This window comes from Rhagoletis pomonella, unplaced genomic scaffold (genome assembly GCF_013731165.1).
Source record: "Rhagoletis pomonella isolate Grant_MI unplaced genomic scaffold, Rhpom_1.0 Rhpom_scaffold_00009, whole genome shotgun sequence".
NCBI lineage: Eukaryota > Metazoa > Arthropoda > Insecta > Diptera > Tephritidae > Rhagoletis > Rhagoletis pomonella.
In genome coordinates this window covers 3126273-3143593 of record NW_023458563.1, presented here as the reverse complement: position 1 = coordinate 3143593, position 17321 = coordinate 3126273, and positions in this window count along the sequence as shown.

The window sequence follows — 17321 nt, the reverse complement described above, 5'->3', positions numbered from 1 at the left end:
AAAGCGCGCCCTCAGAAGAGTTAAAAACATAGGAATCTAGTTGAACAGTAAACGTATGCAAATACGTGCATATGTATGCATATTTTGCTACTAATGAATGCCCTTCTGCAATGCTTACCTATGCACAATACCAGACAGGTACTCAACCAGCGTCACTTACCGTCCAGCTTCATTGCGTTGCGCTACTGAGACAACCGGGTAAAATTGCTTAGACAACTGCATAGAACGACCGGATTTGATATTCAAGGAGGCATGAACAAGACTTCTTCACCTCACCGTTCGTTTTATAGACAATAACGCTGAGGAACTCCTCCTCAATCGGTTCCATTTTTTATGAAATATGCAAACACAATTGTAAACACTGTTTTTGTTTTTGTATACCTACCATTTTTAATTTCGCCATAAAATATTCGGTTTAATTAAATATACATTCATAATACTTTTTATTGAGCTGTGTACCACGATTGTTTATAAGGAAAAATTATATAACTATAAATTCTACCGTTGCTTTATCAATTTTTCCTAATAAACAATCGTGGTACAAAGCTCAATAAAAATATTAAAAATAAAATGTTAATAAGCCACAATAACATTGACAAATAAATTTATATTCTATTTCGAAACAAAAGCCACGCAACTTGCACATTTTCCTAACCTAACTTAAAACTTGTTTACAAATATTTGACATTTTGACAGCTTGTTCTCGCCGCTCTCAGCTGTCACCTCTACGATGACGTCACGCTAAAATTACTCTCACGAATTCTGCTGCAATCTGCGCAATCTTGTATTCTATCATTCTTCGCTAACAGCATGGCGGGTGACTCTCAGCAACGGCGAAACAACTGTTGAGCTCCGGTGAACAGTGGCAGTAGCCCGGCGGGTGGCTCTCGGTAACGGCGTAGCAACTGTTGAGCAACGGTTACCAGTGACAGCAGCACGGCGGGTGATTCTCGATGTTCATGGCACAGCGGGTGATCCTCTTGGCTCTGGAGAAGCGGATGATTCCCAAGAGTGCAGCGTGTGGCGTATACTCGCAGCGGTTTACTCGTACTGGCGGCTCGGCAAACGGTGGAGCGAAGCGACCTGGCAAGACTCTAAAGCACCGCCGTTCCCATAATAGCATGCTACATGAGTAGAGGCTCGAACGGGGCAGCGGTGGCCGTGGCTCAACCAGTTGGCTCCGATGTAGTGCGCCTGAAAGGCACTCTACCTTGGCAACCAACTGGTTACGCCGTGCTTGGTTAGCCTAGTAGGCCCGTATTAGTGCGACTGACGGCACACCACATTGGCGACCGACTAGTTAAGCCACCTAGCAAGACTGAACTGACAGCGCACTTGTTCAGCTTTTTATACCTGATGCGCTGCGTGTTTGTTGAGAATTCATCGTGTGCTGGCAGTGCTCACCTGGTGCTGTGTGTATGGGTGTTGTGGGTACAGTGAAATAACTGCCGAATGAAATAACACCCAATAAAATAAGTTCCAATAAAAATGAAACAACACCTAACTTAAAGAAATGAAATAACGCCCAAAGAAGGAAATGAAATAAGTTCCAATATTTGGAAGTTATTTCATAATGAAACAATAAGTCCCAAAAAAAATGAAATAACTCCCAAAATAAATAAGCTCAAAGAAAAAATAAATAACTCCCAACTCAAATTTTTAAATTCTATTTATTTAGTATATGTAAATTTACACATAAGCAAACATGTAAATAATATGTTATATAATAAGTTATAAATGTATGTATATTATACATAATTAGATGTAAAAAGATAAACAAATATATGAAACATGCAATTACAAAAAAAAACCTGCATCGTGTCGTTAACAAAAATATCTTCTTCAGGCTCCATTTCATTACCAATACTGTTTTTCGGAAAAACCAATCGATTTATGAATGCAGTAGCTGTTATGGTTCCAGATCGGAGATCTTCGCTGGCTTTTTCAATCAGTTCTGCTTTCTGCGTTCGTGTCGGTGTCCCAAAAACTGACATTCCGTCTGGTCCAATCTGTGTTTGCTATTAATAAAAAACAAAAAAAAAAAGCAAAAAAACAATGACAAATTTTACGTAAGACTTATACTAGTTTTCTTTAGAAGTGCTATTCTTATACTAGTTTTCTTTAGAAGTGCTTACCTTCGTTAACCATTGCTTTTCGCAGTATTCCAAAAAGTTCGTAAAATGGAAATGACGCTCGGGGTTTCCTATATCGTCCTTAATTTTCTCAAATGCCCCCACTAAATGCGCGACAGGCAACAGAGGAAGTGATAAAAGCTTGTCGTATTCAAATGATGCCTTACTGTATTGTCGAATCAATTGAGCAAGTTGTTTATGTTTTGTTGTCATTTGGCGTCGTACCGCCTGGCCAAAATGGAACCACCAATCGTATAGTTTTGAATCCAAAAATGAGGCCCTTCTTAGGCTCGCTTCATAATCGGCGATGAAGGTCCAACCATTTAAGTTCAAAACATTAGAATTTATATAATCGAATAAAGGTGCACAGCACTTTGTTTACTTTTTATTTGTCAAAATAAAAAATACTGGAAAAACCAAAAGTAGCACGAAATTATTCACAACCTCGTCATTATATATATAAAAAAGATGAGCGACGTGACGCGGCGCGTTACGCGCCGCCACCGGTGGTTGCGCGCCAACCGCCGCGTCGCGCCCCCCTCTCCCGGCTGCATCTCACCTTTTCATAATATTCGATATGTAGCAAAATCAACTGTTTACCGATTAAAATATTTTTGTTGTTGTTGTTGGGAACGTTTTCATCGATCAGCTTGACAATCTTATCAGATCCAAAGACGTGGTACGCAAACTCATTCGAGTCGGGGAAAACTTAAAAAACGCTGTTTTCTCTTGGCCCTCATGCAAGGTAAGTCCAAAGTTATTGAAAACATTTTCCTTATTAAGCATATTAACAACATCAGTTGGAGTCTTCGGAGATGCTGCAAAAACTTTCGCTGTCAGATATTGCAGACCACGTTTGACTTTGTTGAAATTAATATTTTTTGTTGATTCCTGGTTCCTTTATTAACAAAAGGCATTTTGTAATCATCGTGCAGTTTTCTAAGTCAAAATACTATCAGCTGATTGCCGAAAAATCCCTACAGCTGAGATCATCTGTTTTTTGGCATTTGCTCTTATCTTCTGAAATTTCTTCCATTTCTATTACTATTTATTCAAAATACACTACGCATTGAACCAAAAACAACAACACACTAACAAAAAACACCTACAGCCTGCCAAATACACACCTACAGCCCACGGTGCAGCGAACAAAGGTGGCGCCGTCAGTGGTACCGCTACTTTGGTTTTGCCGATTTTGACAGTTGTGGTAACTTGTAAATAAACCTTTGTTTACAAATCAGCGAAAGAGAAATTTGAATTATAAGTGAAAAATCAGTTTAAATTGTGGTAATTTGCAATTTTGAGTGATTTTTGAGTTGAAGACTGCGTAAAAACTAATACAATCAAGTGCTGTGTGTTAAATTGCGACAGGCGTCAAGATGCAAGAAGCGTAGATGCAAGTGTAGCGCTGGGACGAATCGGTGCATTTTGTGTACATAGGGCACGGCAAAGCCGTTCTCGAAATGTTTTTCTATTATTATATTCACAGCATTTCCTCACAATGATTTTGTTTCTGCTCCACGCAGCCTCCCGCAGTGATGCTGCTGCAGTTTTCTGCAGCAGCCTTAATTGCAAAGCAATGGAGTGCACTAAAACGTTTGCTGAAGCAGTCTCAATTGCAAAGCAATGGAGTGCACTAAAATGTTCACTGTTCTCTAATAGCTAAGGTGAAAAATGAAATCTTTTATTCTATCATTCTTGCCTACAGCCTACCAGGAAAAACGGTAAGAAGAAGAGTTTCTTTACTTATGGAACTGTACGATGTTGGTAATCACCCAATGTGAAATAAAACATATAAGACTATTAGCTTACACATTTCGAAAATTCTCCCGGATTCCGCTGACAGCACTAGGAGCGCCTAATATACTTGTGTCATCCAAAAATTGATCCTTTATTTGGTTAAGGGCTTTAAGTTCATACAATTCACGTTGATTCCTATGGTTATGGTCAATGAAGCCTATGACCTAACGACAGTGCCCGTTTTCCAAAATCACCCGCGACTTACAACTTGTTTTGTAACAAGTATAATATATCCTACCTTTAGCTTCAGATTTTTGTACCCGAGCGCACTTGTGCACAAGGGTATTATAACTTTGTTCACATAACGGTTGTTTGTAACAGCCAAAACGAATCGAGATAGATATAGATATAGACAAATGCATACATAAATGATCAGAATGAAAAGAGAAGCGATTAGGCCATGTCTGTCTGTCCGTCCGTCCGTCCGTCCGTGTACACGAAATTTGGTATATAGAATGCCCTTTTAGGTTGGTATTGGAAATGAAATCGGTTGGTATTGGAAATGAAATCGGACCGTAACCACGCGCACTTCCCATATAACGGTAATTTTCAGAAATACGAAAATGGCGATATTTTAGTAACTACTGAAGATGTTTCACTGAAAATTGATATTTAAAATGATTTTTAGACGTAAAATGGGATTATTATAAATTTTTGGAAAATGGGCGTAACCCATTTCAGATTACATGTGTATATCTCGGTAACCGCTCGACCAATTTCTCCCAAACTTGCCCGGTTGTTGGCCTTGGTACCGCATACCAAACAACTGGAAACTCGGACAGTAACTACGCCCACATCCCATGTAAGGGTTATTTGGAGAAATACGAAATCTTCGATAAATCAGTAAATATTATAGCTAGTTTATTCAAAATTGATGTTTGCAATAATTCTTTAGTAAAAAATACTTTTATGATAAAATTTTGGAAAATGGGCGTGGCACCGCCCTCTATGAGCACATATGTGTATCTCGGTAACTGTTCGATCAATTTCTACCAAACTCAGAATGATTATTGTACTTTCCACTTAAAAGAAAAACATTGAAAATTATTGAAATCGGACTAAAATTACGCCCACTTTTCATATAACGGTAAATTTCAGAAATGCTCGCAACTTCGATATTTCAATATTTCGAAATTTAAGGACGCTAATTTATACAAACAAAAATCCCTTGAAAAGAAGTAACATTATTATAGAATTTTGGAAAGTCGTTGTGATACTGCCCACGGTGTACTAAAAGACTCCATATTATTAGATGGTGAAATTTCTGGCACACAGGCTATTCTATGCACAAATAATCAACAACAGTATAGAAGATGGCATCGTACCAGTAGAGTGGAAAACGTCGACAGTTATACCAGTTGAAAAATTTAAGAAGACAATAAAACCAGAAGAGTTTCGACCAATAAATACTTTTCCTAGTGATGCGAAAATTCTCGAAGTATATGTAAAGAATGAACTGGTGAAATAGCTTGAAGAAAATAATTTACTAATCAACAATCTCAACAATCGGGGTTTAGAAAAAACATTCCTGTGAAACAGCCCTTAACATGGTGATTTCTGATTGGAAAGATGAACTAAACGATAAAAATGTTGTCGTCTCAGTTTTCCTTGACCTCAAAAGGGCGTTCGGTGGATAGAGAGATTTTTATTAATAAAATGCAACAAATTGGTATAACTGATACGGAACTGAAATGGTTTCGCAGTTATCTGGAGCAGAGGAGACAGCGAACAGTAATTAATGCAGCAGTATCAGATTTGTTGGAAGTACCCATAGGGTTACCTCAGGGTTCAGTTTTGGCCCCCATATTGTTCCTAATATATATAAATGATATAATAAACGCAGTGGACTATGGTGAAATTAAGCTATTTGCTGACGATGCATTACTTATGATTAGTGATAATCTCAATAACCTATACAAATGGCTTTGCGGAAACAGCGGTGGCCGTGGCTCAACCAGTTGGCTCCGACCTAGTGCGCCTGAACGGCACTCAACCTTGGCAACCAACTGGTTACGCCGTACTTGGTTAGACTAGTAGGCCCGAATTAGAGCGACTGACGGCACACCACATTGGCGACCGACTAGTTAAGCCAACTGCTTACCTAGCAAGACTGAACTAACAGCGCACTTGTTCACCATTTTATACCTGATGCGCTGCGTGTTTGTTGAGAATTCATCGTGTGCTGGCAGTACTCACCTGATGCTGTGTGTATGGGTGGTGTGGGTACAGTGAAATAACTCCCGAATGAAATAACACCCAATGAAATAACTTCCAATAAAAATGAAACAACACCTAACTTAAAGAAATGAAATAACTCCCAAAGAAGGAAATCAAATAAGTTCCAATATTTGGAAGTTATTTCGTAATGAAACAATAAGTCCCAAAAAAAAAAAATGAGATAACTCCCAAAAGAAATAAGCTCAAAGAAATAATAAATAACTCCCAATTCAAATTTTTAAATTCTATTTATTTAGTATATGTAAATTTATACATAAGCAAACACGTAAATAATATGTTATATAATAAGTTATAAATTTATGTATATTATACATAATTAGATGTAAAAAGATAAACAAATATATGAAATATGCAATTACAAAAAAAAAAACTGCATCGTGTCTTTAACAAAAATATCTCCTTCTGGCTCCATTTCATTACCAATACTGTTTTCCGGAAAAACCAATAGATTTATGAATGCAGTAGCTGTTATGGTTCCAGATCGTAGGTCTTCGTTGCCTTTTTCAATCAGTTCTGCTTTTTCTACAGACTTCCTTTTTTTAGTTTTGCCAAAGCTCCACCGCTATTAGCCAGCCACTCGGAATTTCGGGACTTGCTAAACTCCTCTGTTTGTAAAATTTTGACAAACTTAACAGAGTTTCCCTCTTTGGGTATCATTTCGGCCAGCGCTCCATTATATCCTTCGACAGCAGATATCGTTCGTGTCGGTGTCCCAAAAACTGACATTCCGTCTGGTCCAATCTGTGTTTGCTATTAATAAAAAACAAAAAAAAAAACAAAAAACAATGACAAATTTTACGTAAGACTTATACTAGTTTTCTTTAGAAGTGCTATTCTTATACTAGTTTTCTTTAGAAGTGCTTACCTTCGTTAACCATTGCTTTTCGCAGTATTCCAAAAAGTTCGTAAAATGGAAATTACGCTCGGGGTTTCCTATATCGTCCTTAATTTTCTCAAATGCCCCCACTAAATGCGCGACAGGCAACAGAGGAAAAGATAAAAGCTTGTCGTATTCAAATGATGCCTTACTGTATTGTCGAATGAATTGAGCAAGTTGTTTATGTTTTGTTGTCATTTGGCGTCGTACCGCCTGGCAAAAATGGAACCAACAATCGTATAGTTTTGAATCCAAAAATGAGGCCCTTCTTAGGCTCGCTTCATAATCGGCGATGAAGGTCCAACCATTTAAGTTCAAAACATTAGAATTTATATAATCGAATAAAGGTGCACAGCACTTTGTTTACTTTTTATTTGTCAAAATAAAAAATACTGGAAAAACCAAAAGTAACACGAAATTATTCACAACCTCGTCCTTATATATATAAAAAAGATGAGCGACGCGACGCGGCCGCCACCGGTAGTTGCGCGCCAACCGCCGCGTCGCGCCCCCCTCCCCCGGCTGCATGTCACCATAATATTTCATAATATTCAATATGTAGCAAAATCAACTGTTTACCGATTAAAATATTTTTATTGTTGTTGTTGGGAACGTTTTCATCGATCAGCTTGACAATCTTATCAGATCCTAAGATGCGGTACGCAAACTCCTTCGAGTAGGGGAAATCTTTAAAAAACGCTGTTTTCTCTTGGCCCTCATGCAAGGTAAGTCCAAAGTTATTGAAAATATTTTCCTTATTAAACATATTAACAACATCATTTGGAGTCTCCGGAGATGCTGCAAAAACTTTCGCTGTCAGATATTGCAGACCACGTTTGACTTTGTTGAAATTAATATTTTTTGTAGATTCCTGGTTGCTTTATTAACAAAAGGCATTTGGTAATCATCGAACAGTTTCCTAAGTAAAAATACTATCAGCTGATTGCCGAAAAATGCCTACAGCTGAGATCATCTGTTTTTTGGCATTTGCTCTCATCTTCTACGATTTCTTCCATTTCCATTATTAAGTGTAATAATGTGGCACTGTCAAAGATGCAACATGATCTCAATAACTGATACAAGTGGCTTGGGCGGAAACAGACTGAAACTTAATATTAAAAAAACAAAATATATGATCATAACAATAAGCAATATCAATGATGAGGACATATCTGGGCTAATACTAAATAATTAAAGTATACAAAAAGTAGAAAGTATAAAATATTTAGGCATACTAATTGATAGTAATCTAAAGTTCGAAGAACATATTAAAATTGGGGCTATGCAAAGAACATCTAAATATATACAAAAAGAATATAAAATATTTCTATATACATCGATTATTGAACCACATTTCATATACTGTCCATCTATTTTATTTATAATGTCTGACAACAAAATTGATAAACTTCCAAAATTTCAAAACAGATGTATGAGATTTATTCTTAAAAAAGTAGGGATACTCGAACGGCTGATATGTTGAAAAGTTTGAACTGGTTAAGCCTGAAGCAAACGATTTACTTCCACACTATGAAGTTGATTTATAATTTTAAGCAGGGAAATGTACCTGAATATTAAATAAAAATATAGTATTAGTTAAACAAACGCATAACATAAATACTAGAAGTAAACATAATTTTGGGTTGTCATATTTCAGAACAGAAATAGATAAACAAAATATTTTCCACAAAGGATTAAAATGTTTCAATGAACTCCCAACGGAAATTAAAAATTGTACTGAAATTTTAGCATTTAAGCAAAACTAGCTTTTTCCCGCGGGTTTCCCCCCACTTCTTTATACAAATATGAAAAATACTTTATGTAGTGATCTTATATTTAATTTCTTCTCTAATTTTAATATAGCCGTGATAGCATAATATGTTAGAATAGTCTTATAGCTGGGGTGCTATGGAATGAAAATCAATATTAAGTTTTTGGCACATCACGTGTTTTTGTTTATATAGAAATACCAACTTTGCATTTTAATAACTAAATTTTAGCTATCTAATTTCTTACGAATAATAACTCTAATATCATTCCACAGCATGTTTTAGCACTTCAAAGCATCTATTGAAGTTTTTTAAATTGAAAAGGCATATCAGAAGGAACTAAAGGGGTCACGTGACTTGTGGGTCCGAAGTTATGGCTGATGAAAACGTCCGCGCCCATGTTATGTGCTAGGCACCCTTTTACAAACTCATTTATTTATATGTATTACTATAAGATCCTACCATAGATATGTCTACATACTGAATTTCAAGTTCATGTGACTTATGGTTCCGAAGTTATGGCTGATTAAAACTTCAAAGCCTACTGGATGTGGCCGCCCCTTTTTATAAACTAATTTATATAAACCTTACCATAAGCACCTACCTAGATATAACTTCATATCAAATTTCAAATTCATGTAACTTATGGTTTCGAAATTATAGCTGAAACAAAATTCCCGCCCAAGGGATGTACCACGCCCCCTTTTATAAACTCATTTATATACTCCTTACTATAAGCGTCTCCCATAGAAATGTTTTCGTTCCGAAGTTGTAGCTGATTAAACATTTGCAGGCCTATTGAAGGTGCCACGCCCTCTTGCGAGATTTACGGCATATTTGCAAATAAAACCATACCTATAACCTTCCCGGGGTAAAAACAAGTAAGTCTGCAAAGTTTCGTGCGATTCCATCTCGTGGCTCAAAAGTTATAAAGTAATAAACAAACAGACACTCACATTTATATATATAGATTACATGAATATTGTAAAAGTACAGCTATAAGATAGCTCACGAATATTTATTGTATGAAATTAGGCTTTTAGCCGTAATAAATAAATAAATATAACTATATAAATCTATCGAAGATGTTTGAAATAGGGATAAAACCACCCCTGCTTACCACGTAGCGGTAGTTTTCGGAAAGGTGAATAAACTATATTTGATAATTGCGCCGGGTATCTAATGTTCGGTTCCACCCGAACTAACGCTTTTTTACTTGTTTTAAATAAAATTGTTTTTCATCTTTTATGTACAATACTCTACTATTTCTTCTTTTGCTACTCATTATTTCAAACGCAAGACTTGACTTTTTTTTTGCAAATTATCACCGATCTTGAAATTGAATAAATAATTGAAATTCTAACAAGAACTAACTGTGTACACATTGTTACAAAAAATCGGCCTTATCATGAGTTTCATTTTCCCCGAACCGGTTCAGTTTTCACTTTTGGTTTCGATGTATTTACTATGGGCGGAATCAAAACTTTCGGGTGATTTTTTTTCGGGCGAAACTCAGGATAAGGCAGAATAACTCCTTCCATATCATGAGTTTAATTTTCCCCGAACCGGTTCACTTTAACGTTTGGTTTCCATGTATTTACTATGGGCGGAATACAAATTTTACTTTACAACAGTTTTAGAAACCGTTAGAAAAACGTCGAAATTTGTTAAATTGTAATTTTAAGAAAAATGAGATAAGTCCCAACAAAAATGAAATAACTCCTAATGCCTTAATTGCAAACAAAATGAAATAAGTCGCAACAAAAATGAAATAACTCCTGTTTACGCGGGGGTTTGGTAGATAACTGACGCTATGGTGTCCCAGAGCCTTTATTTATAACAAAAACTCTTAACCTACACATACACAATTCTTACCCTAACCATAGTATATCTAAAACATGTGTGTTGCACTACACATGTAGTAGGTATGTATAACTTATCTAGAAAAACACTTAAACCGACAGTGCCAGGAAGTAATAAAAATAGTATACGGTTTCACTTGCATTTTAAGCCAATCGCATTTCATAACATTTAAGAAATGCATACGTGACTATTCCCATACACCCTGGCACTGAATTGTAATGTCTATAATTGCCAACTAAACAACCCTTAGGTCATGTTGTGCGCATGTGCACTATGTATGTATGTGTACAATGCCGTTGCACGTGCGCACAATTGCTACTTTCTATTGTTCTACTTATCGGCCTTACAATCGTTACCACATGCTGAGGACATGCGCATCCTAAATGTGTGCCCTATGAGTGTGCGTAACTAATCTTAAGACTTGTGCAACAAGACTTAACAACTCCTAATGGTAAAAAATAATTAAATAACTGCCAACAAAATTTCGTTGGGAAATAATTCCCAAAAAAAATTTTTGAAATAAGTCCCAACGCACTGGGAGTTATTTCATAATGAAACAATTTGTTTCAAGCAGGGACCGAAAATAACAGTAATTTTTTTTTCGATGTTATAAAAATCTGGGGCAAAATATTGTCCTAGAATAAAGTTATCAATGTTCCTTTGATCCCAGGACCTCCTGGACAAGAATCCTGGATTCTTTTTATTTTTCTAACTTTTTGGGAAAAAGTCCAATAATAACTTAAAAAGCCGCACTTTTATTTTTTAGGTCTAGCAATAAAAGTTAAACTTGGCCAAATATTTTTTAAGTCCGAAATAAAAGTCCTTAAGTAAATGTAATAAATAATAAATAATAAAATAAATAAAGGTCATAAGACATGCACCGTTGTTTCGATTTTCAAAAAATAGGTGTCAAATTAAAGGGCTTGGCCTGTGATGTGCAATATGGGTTTAGTTTTTTAAAAGGCTGTCATATATGAATTAATATATCTGACTCAACCAGCAAATCAAAGAAGCCGTGGACTTGTGTTCATGGGCGTAGCCAGGTAGGGGCAGGGGGGGGGGGGGGGCCCGAGCCCCCCCTAACTTCCAAATTTTTGCCTAAATATTCAAAAATAGTACCACGAAATGCTTGCTTGATAATTTCGGCCCCCTAACTTTCAAGGTTTTTCCTATATATACTGTATAACAAATTATACTCCCAACGCTAACAAAATAATTAGTAAATTGATTTAAAAAGTGGATATGTGGATCATCCGGTTCTGTATCAAGTTATTCTCTCTAACTTCAAAGCACTTCCATTTAAAAAGGGTAAAAACCTGGCTGCAGTCGACAATGAGCAAAAATAGTTCAATTGTTCATTACTTTGTCTTTAGGTTTGTGTCTTTTCTAAGCGTACAACGAAAGTTTTGTATCACAGATTATTGAGATTATTGATAAAACTATAGACCGGTTGGGTGAACAGCCAAGAGGTTTACTTCTTAAGTGTGACAAAACAAAATCAAGCAATACATATTTTTAGCATAAATGAATATACCAGCATAAAAAATCTGCATACTCAAAATGTTCAATACGTCCTCATATTTATTTATACATACCTATGTATATAATTTAAGAGAAGATATTTCGCTGCAAAGCAATGATTATAAATTGTTAGTTACCCTTTCGAAACTGCGGAGGAATATTACAGAGTATACGGAAAAAAGTTTATTTTTTTACATTTTTTATTTTGAACAACGTCTGGCCCGGCTATTTGGTTTACTATACAGGTATGTAGAGCTATGAATTTAAAAAATACATCAGGGTTTAGTTGAGATATTTGCTTTTGACCACTATGTTTTGTACATTTCCCAGTACTGCAAAGCTTTTGACTGACATTCAACTGGGAGTGGCCCGCGTACGCTGGGTTTGGGTCCCGCCACGTTAAAACCCTGCCCAATGAAAAAAAACACATGCCTCGGGTGACACCCCCTTCTTTTGATGACGATCACGGCAAACATAGGAAGGACTATGATTTTAGGGTATGCACTTGGAATATCCGAACCCTTAACCGGGATGGTGCTTCTGCGCGACTGGTTGATGTCCTAGGGAAAAATAAAGGCTGGCATCACCGCCATCCACGAAATGCGATGGATGGGGCGAGGAAGGTAAGCGTGGAGCCTTGCGACGTCTACTACAGTTGCCACATAAAGGAGTGCAATTCGGTGTTGGATTTGTGGTGGGAGAGAGACCGGCGTTCACTCTAGTGGACGAAAGTCTAGCCACAATCCGCATCAAAGCGAGATCCTTCAACATCTCATTCATATGTGCCAATGCCCCGATGGAAGATAAGGACGAGGCATCCAAGGCTCTCTTATCTTAGAGCGTACATATTAGCTGAGGGTGATCGACTTCGCCGGGGCCCGAAACTTGGCAGTATGTGTTACTGGGTTCTAGAATAAAAAGATCCATCAAGCTACATGGGTGTCTCCACATCGAAAAACCGGAAACCAAATCGAGCATGTTGTGATAGACGGAAGGCATGCTTCCATGTTTTAGATGTACATACGTACACTCCGAGGGCCAAACATCGACTCGCACTACTATATAGATGCATCCAGTATACGACCCAACCTCGGAGCAGCAAAAAAAGGGCCCCCAACAATGCAAGGAAAGTTCAACGTCGAAAAGGTGCAATCAAAACAGACGGCCAATGAATTCGGTGCTCGACCCTCACAATTTCTGTGAGAGAGCACTCTTCAACAAACCAACTTGCGCGATCAGTGGAACCACATTTCCCGCTCATTACTGGTACGATGAGGAGTGTGAGAAAATGCTTGAAATGCTGGCCGACAGAAAAAACATCCGAAATTTTTAGCAGAGAGTTGAGCGGCTTACGGAAGGTTTCAAGACTCTTGTAGGAACAACCATGGCGACCTAGTGATCGATGTCCAGAACGTACTCAGATTATGGAGGGAACACTTTTCGACCCTTTTGAATGGCAGAAGCACTGAAAGAAGTGGAGAAGACGAACCCGAGGTCCCAGTCGATGACGATGGAGTCAATATCCCAGCGCCTGACTATAACGAAAAGTGCCAAAGCTGCTTGAGCTGACGGTCTGTCAGCTGAGCCATTTAATTACGATGGCAAGGAGGAAATAAGGTGCATGCCCGACGACTGGAATTCAAGTGCGCTCTGCCCAATCCACAAGAAAGGCCATGCCATGCGTGCCAACTACCACGGGATCAGCGTTCTAAGCATAGGTTGCAAGGTCTTATCGAATGTATTGTCTACCACAGACCAGGTATTCACATTACGCCAAATCTTAGAAAAGACCCGCGAGGAAAGGATTGGCACTCACCACCTATTTGTTGACTTTAAAGCCGCTTTCGAAAGCACTAAAAGGAGTTTCCTATATGCAGCTATGTCTGAATTTGGCTTCCGCTCAAAACCATACGGCTGTGAAAAATTACGTTGAGCAATACCACCAGCTCTGCTCTGTTGCCTTCGCCACCAGACGGGGTTTCTGACAGGGCGACTCTCTTTCACGTGACTTCTTTAAACTGATGTTGGAGAAGATAATAAGATCTGCAGAACTGAACCGCTCAGGAACAATTTACTACAAAAGCGTACAATTGCTGGCTTATGCCGATAAAACTGACATCATCGGTAAGAAAAACCGCGAAGTGTGTCCTGTCTTTTCCAAGTTGGGCAAGGAAGCAAAGCGAATGGGTCTGGTGGTAAACGAGAACAAGACGAAGTCTCTCCTTTCATCAAACAAACAGTCAGCACTTTCGCGCCTTGGCACCCACGTCACTGTTGACAGTTACAATTTCGAGAATGTAGAGAATTTCGTTTACTTGGGAACCAGCATTAACACCGATAATAGTGTCAGCATGGAAATCCAACGCAGAATCGCTCTTGCCAACAAGTTCTACTTTGGACTGAGTAGGCAATGCAGGGGTAAAGTCCTCTCTCGACGTACGAAAACCACACTATAAGTCACTCATCATGCCCGTGCTGGTATATGGCGAATTAAAATACAGCGGCTCAACTGGCTTGACCATGTCGTTCGAATGGACACCGACGCCCCAGCTCTGAAAGTATTCTGGCTTCACTTGGCATTTCCAATTGGCGTCAGTTGGCCGAAATCGCTTTGGCGGTTACAGAGCCAAATAAGAAGAAGTGTTATAATCCCGACGAAATCCTTGACGGTGGTACCAGGAGGGGAACGGTACATGACGGTAGGAAGTTTTGTTTGGGTTAAAGTCTCACACTGACGAGGTTAGGCTTTCGATGCTTCCTCCTCGTAAAATAAACATGCTCAGTAAAAAGTTAACAATTTAAATCGACGAATAGTTTTATAACAACTTTTGTAAACTTCTGTTTATTTGTTTTTTGTACAACATATTTACCTCTATTGGATACAATAATTTTAAGCTATAATAAGCAACTTTTTAGTAAGTAAGTTATTGGTTTTGATTTTTTTTTTTGTCGGGGCAATCAATTAAATACATGATCAGGGGTAAACTTCTTTGCCTCAAAATCGATACTGCCACTCGAAGTGATCGCGGGGTTCTTTGCAAAAACGCCCAAGTTTTCTTGAAAGGAAAAATTGAAATAATAATAATTTCATTGGAAGAAATACTGGGAAGACATACGGCAGAGAACATAAAACTGATAATCGAAAGAGTAATGAGTTCTGATGAAATTAAAAAGGAACAAATTTATGCTGTAACAAGCGACAACGGACGCAATATGATTAAAGCGGTTGAGCTTCTCTCAGAGACAGTCAGTGACGATGATGGTGATGAAAGCGAAATTAACATTTTAGAGGGGTTTTCCGGTGATGATTTAATACCAATAATGGGTGATCATATTATATCTATAAAAAGTGCAGCCCACACGCTCCAACTCACTGTCAAAGACGTTTTGGAAGATTACTGTCCGGGAATAGTAAGCAACGCCCGTAGAGTTGTAAACACTAACATTCGCGCGGCAACTAATTTTTTTAACTGGTTTTATATATAATTTTCAGCCTTGTGAAACCACAAATTGATGTTCCAACTCGTTGGAGTTCTACTTACAACATGATGAACAGACTTTGTCAGCTGAAAGGTTTTTGCACCGAACATTTAGCAGCTTCGGAGCAATTGAGCGTTGACGAGTGGGAATTGGTAGAGGGCGTCGTAGGAGTTTTAGCACTACCTTATACCTTAACATTAAAGCTCCTAGAAAGTCAATTGCTTTTGGGCGACTTCTATAAAAGTTGGCTGGAAATGACGCTTCAGTTGTAAAACAAAGAAGGTGTAATCAGCGAAAAGTTTTTGAATTGCGTTGAAAATAGGCAAAGTTCATTACTTGAAAACGCGACTATAAATGCAGCCCTCTTTTCGGATCCCAGGTTCCCAGGCGAGTTCTTTCTAAAGAAAAAATGCACTCAGCTAAAACTCACCTCAAAGGGCTTGTTCGTCGGATTGAGGCTTTAAAAGAGGTTACTTTTTTACTAGTTTTATTACCTGACGCGTTTTGAGTTATTTTTTGTAATTCCTTCTGAATTTAGAATCGCGGCTCATCCACTCAAGATGTTCAACACAGTGAAGACATGGCATTCTTGGTTGATGAATCTTCTATGCAAAGTTCATCATCTCTCTTAAGAAGCTGTATAAGGGAGCTTGAGTTAGCGAACTCTTCATCCGATGAGGATTCTCCAGAGATCCAAAATGAAATTATAAAGGCTTTTTGTGAAACTTATTCCTATAAAGAAAGCGAGTAGACGGTGATATGGATATAACAGAATTCTGGAACGGTAAATAATATTGCTTCCCTTGGCTTCGAAAACTTGCATTTGCCATTCATTCGGTGCCTGCCACACAAGTTGGTGTTGAGCGAGCGTTTTCATCCTTGAAGCTGATTTTAACGGATTTGCGTTATAATCTGTCTGAACAAAATTTGGAAACCATTTGCCTTTTGAAGCTTAATAGAAATATTATTTCCCATATATGAATCTTTTAAATAAACGCAGTTTTTAAAAAGAGCCATAAGTATGAGTATCCTATTTTTTGATATAATAGACATTGTGGCGCACGCAATCGAACGTGACCAGCAATCTTAAATATCAAACTAATCCGTCGGAAATAAAACCCTGCACCTAAATAGATGTTTGCAGTGGCGGAACACTGTTTTATGACAGTTTCTTTTTCCACCTTTTTCTTTTGTTTTGCCTCACGTCGACGGGATCCTGCCGAAAAACTTAAATTTCGTTATTATAAATTAATTGTAAGGAATAAATATTATAGTGTCACATTAAATTTGTTTGTTCTTTCGCGCGAGACCACATATATTGGTGAGCTCGACGTATAACATGCCGGATGAAGGAGAATTAAAGGAGAGTCCCGAGCAGACACTGCTCGGAGCAGCATTGCTCTGAGCAACAAATGGCAACGAAATATCACGTGTCACCATGAAAATTCCGCCATTTTGGCATGCGAAGCCCGAATTGTGGTTGGCGCAGGTGGAATCACAATTTATTGCAGCGGGCATCAGCAGCGACCGGTCGAAATATCACACAGTGGTAGCCGCTATAGAAAGCGGCGTACTCGCGCAAAGTAGTGACTTGATACTACATCCACCATCTAGCGATATGTACCAAACATTAAAAAAGCG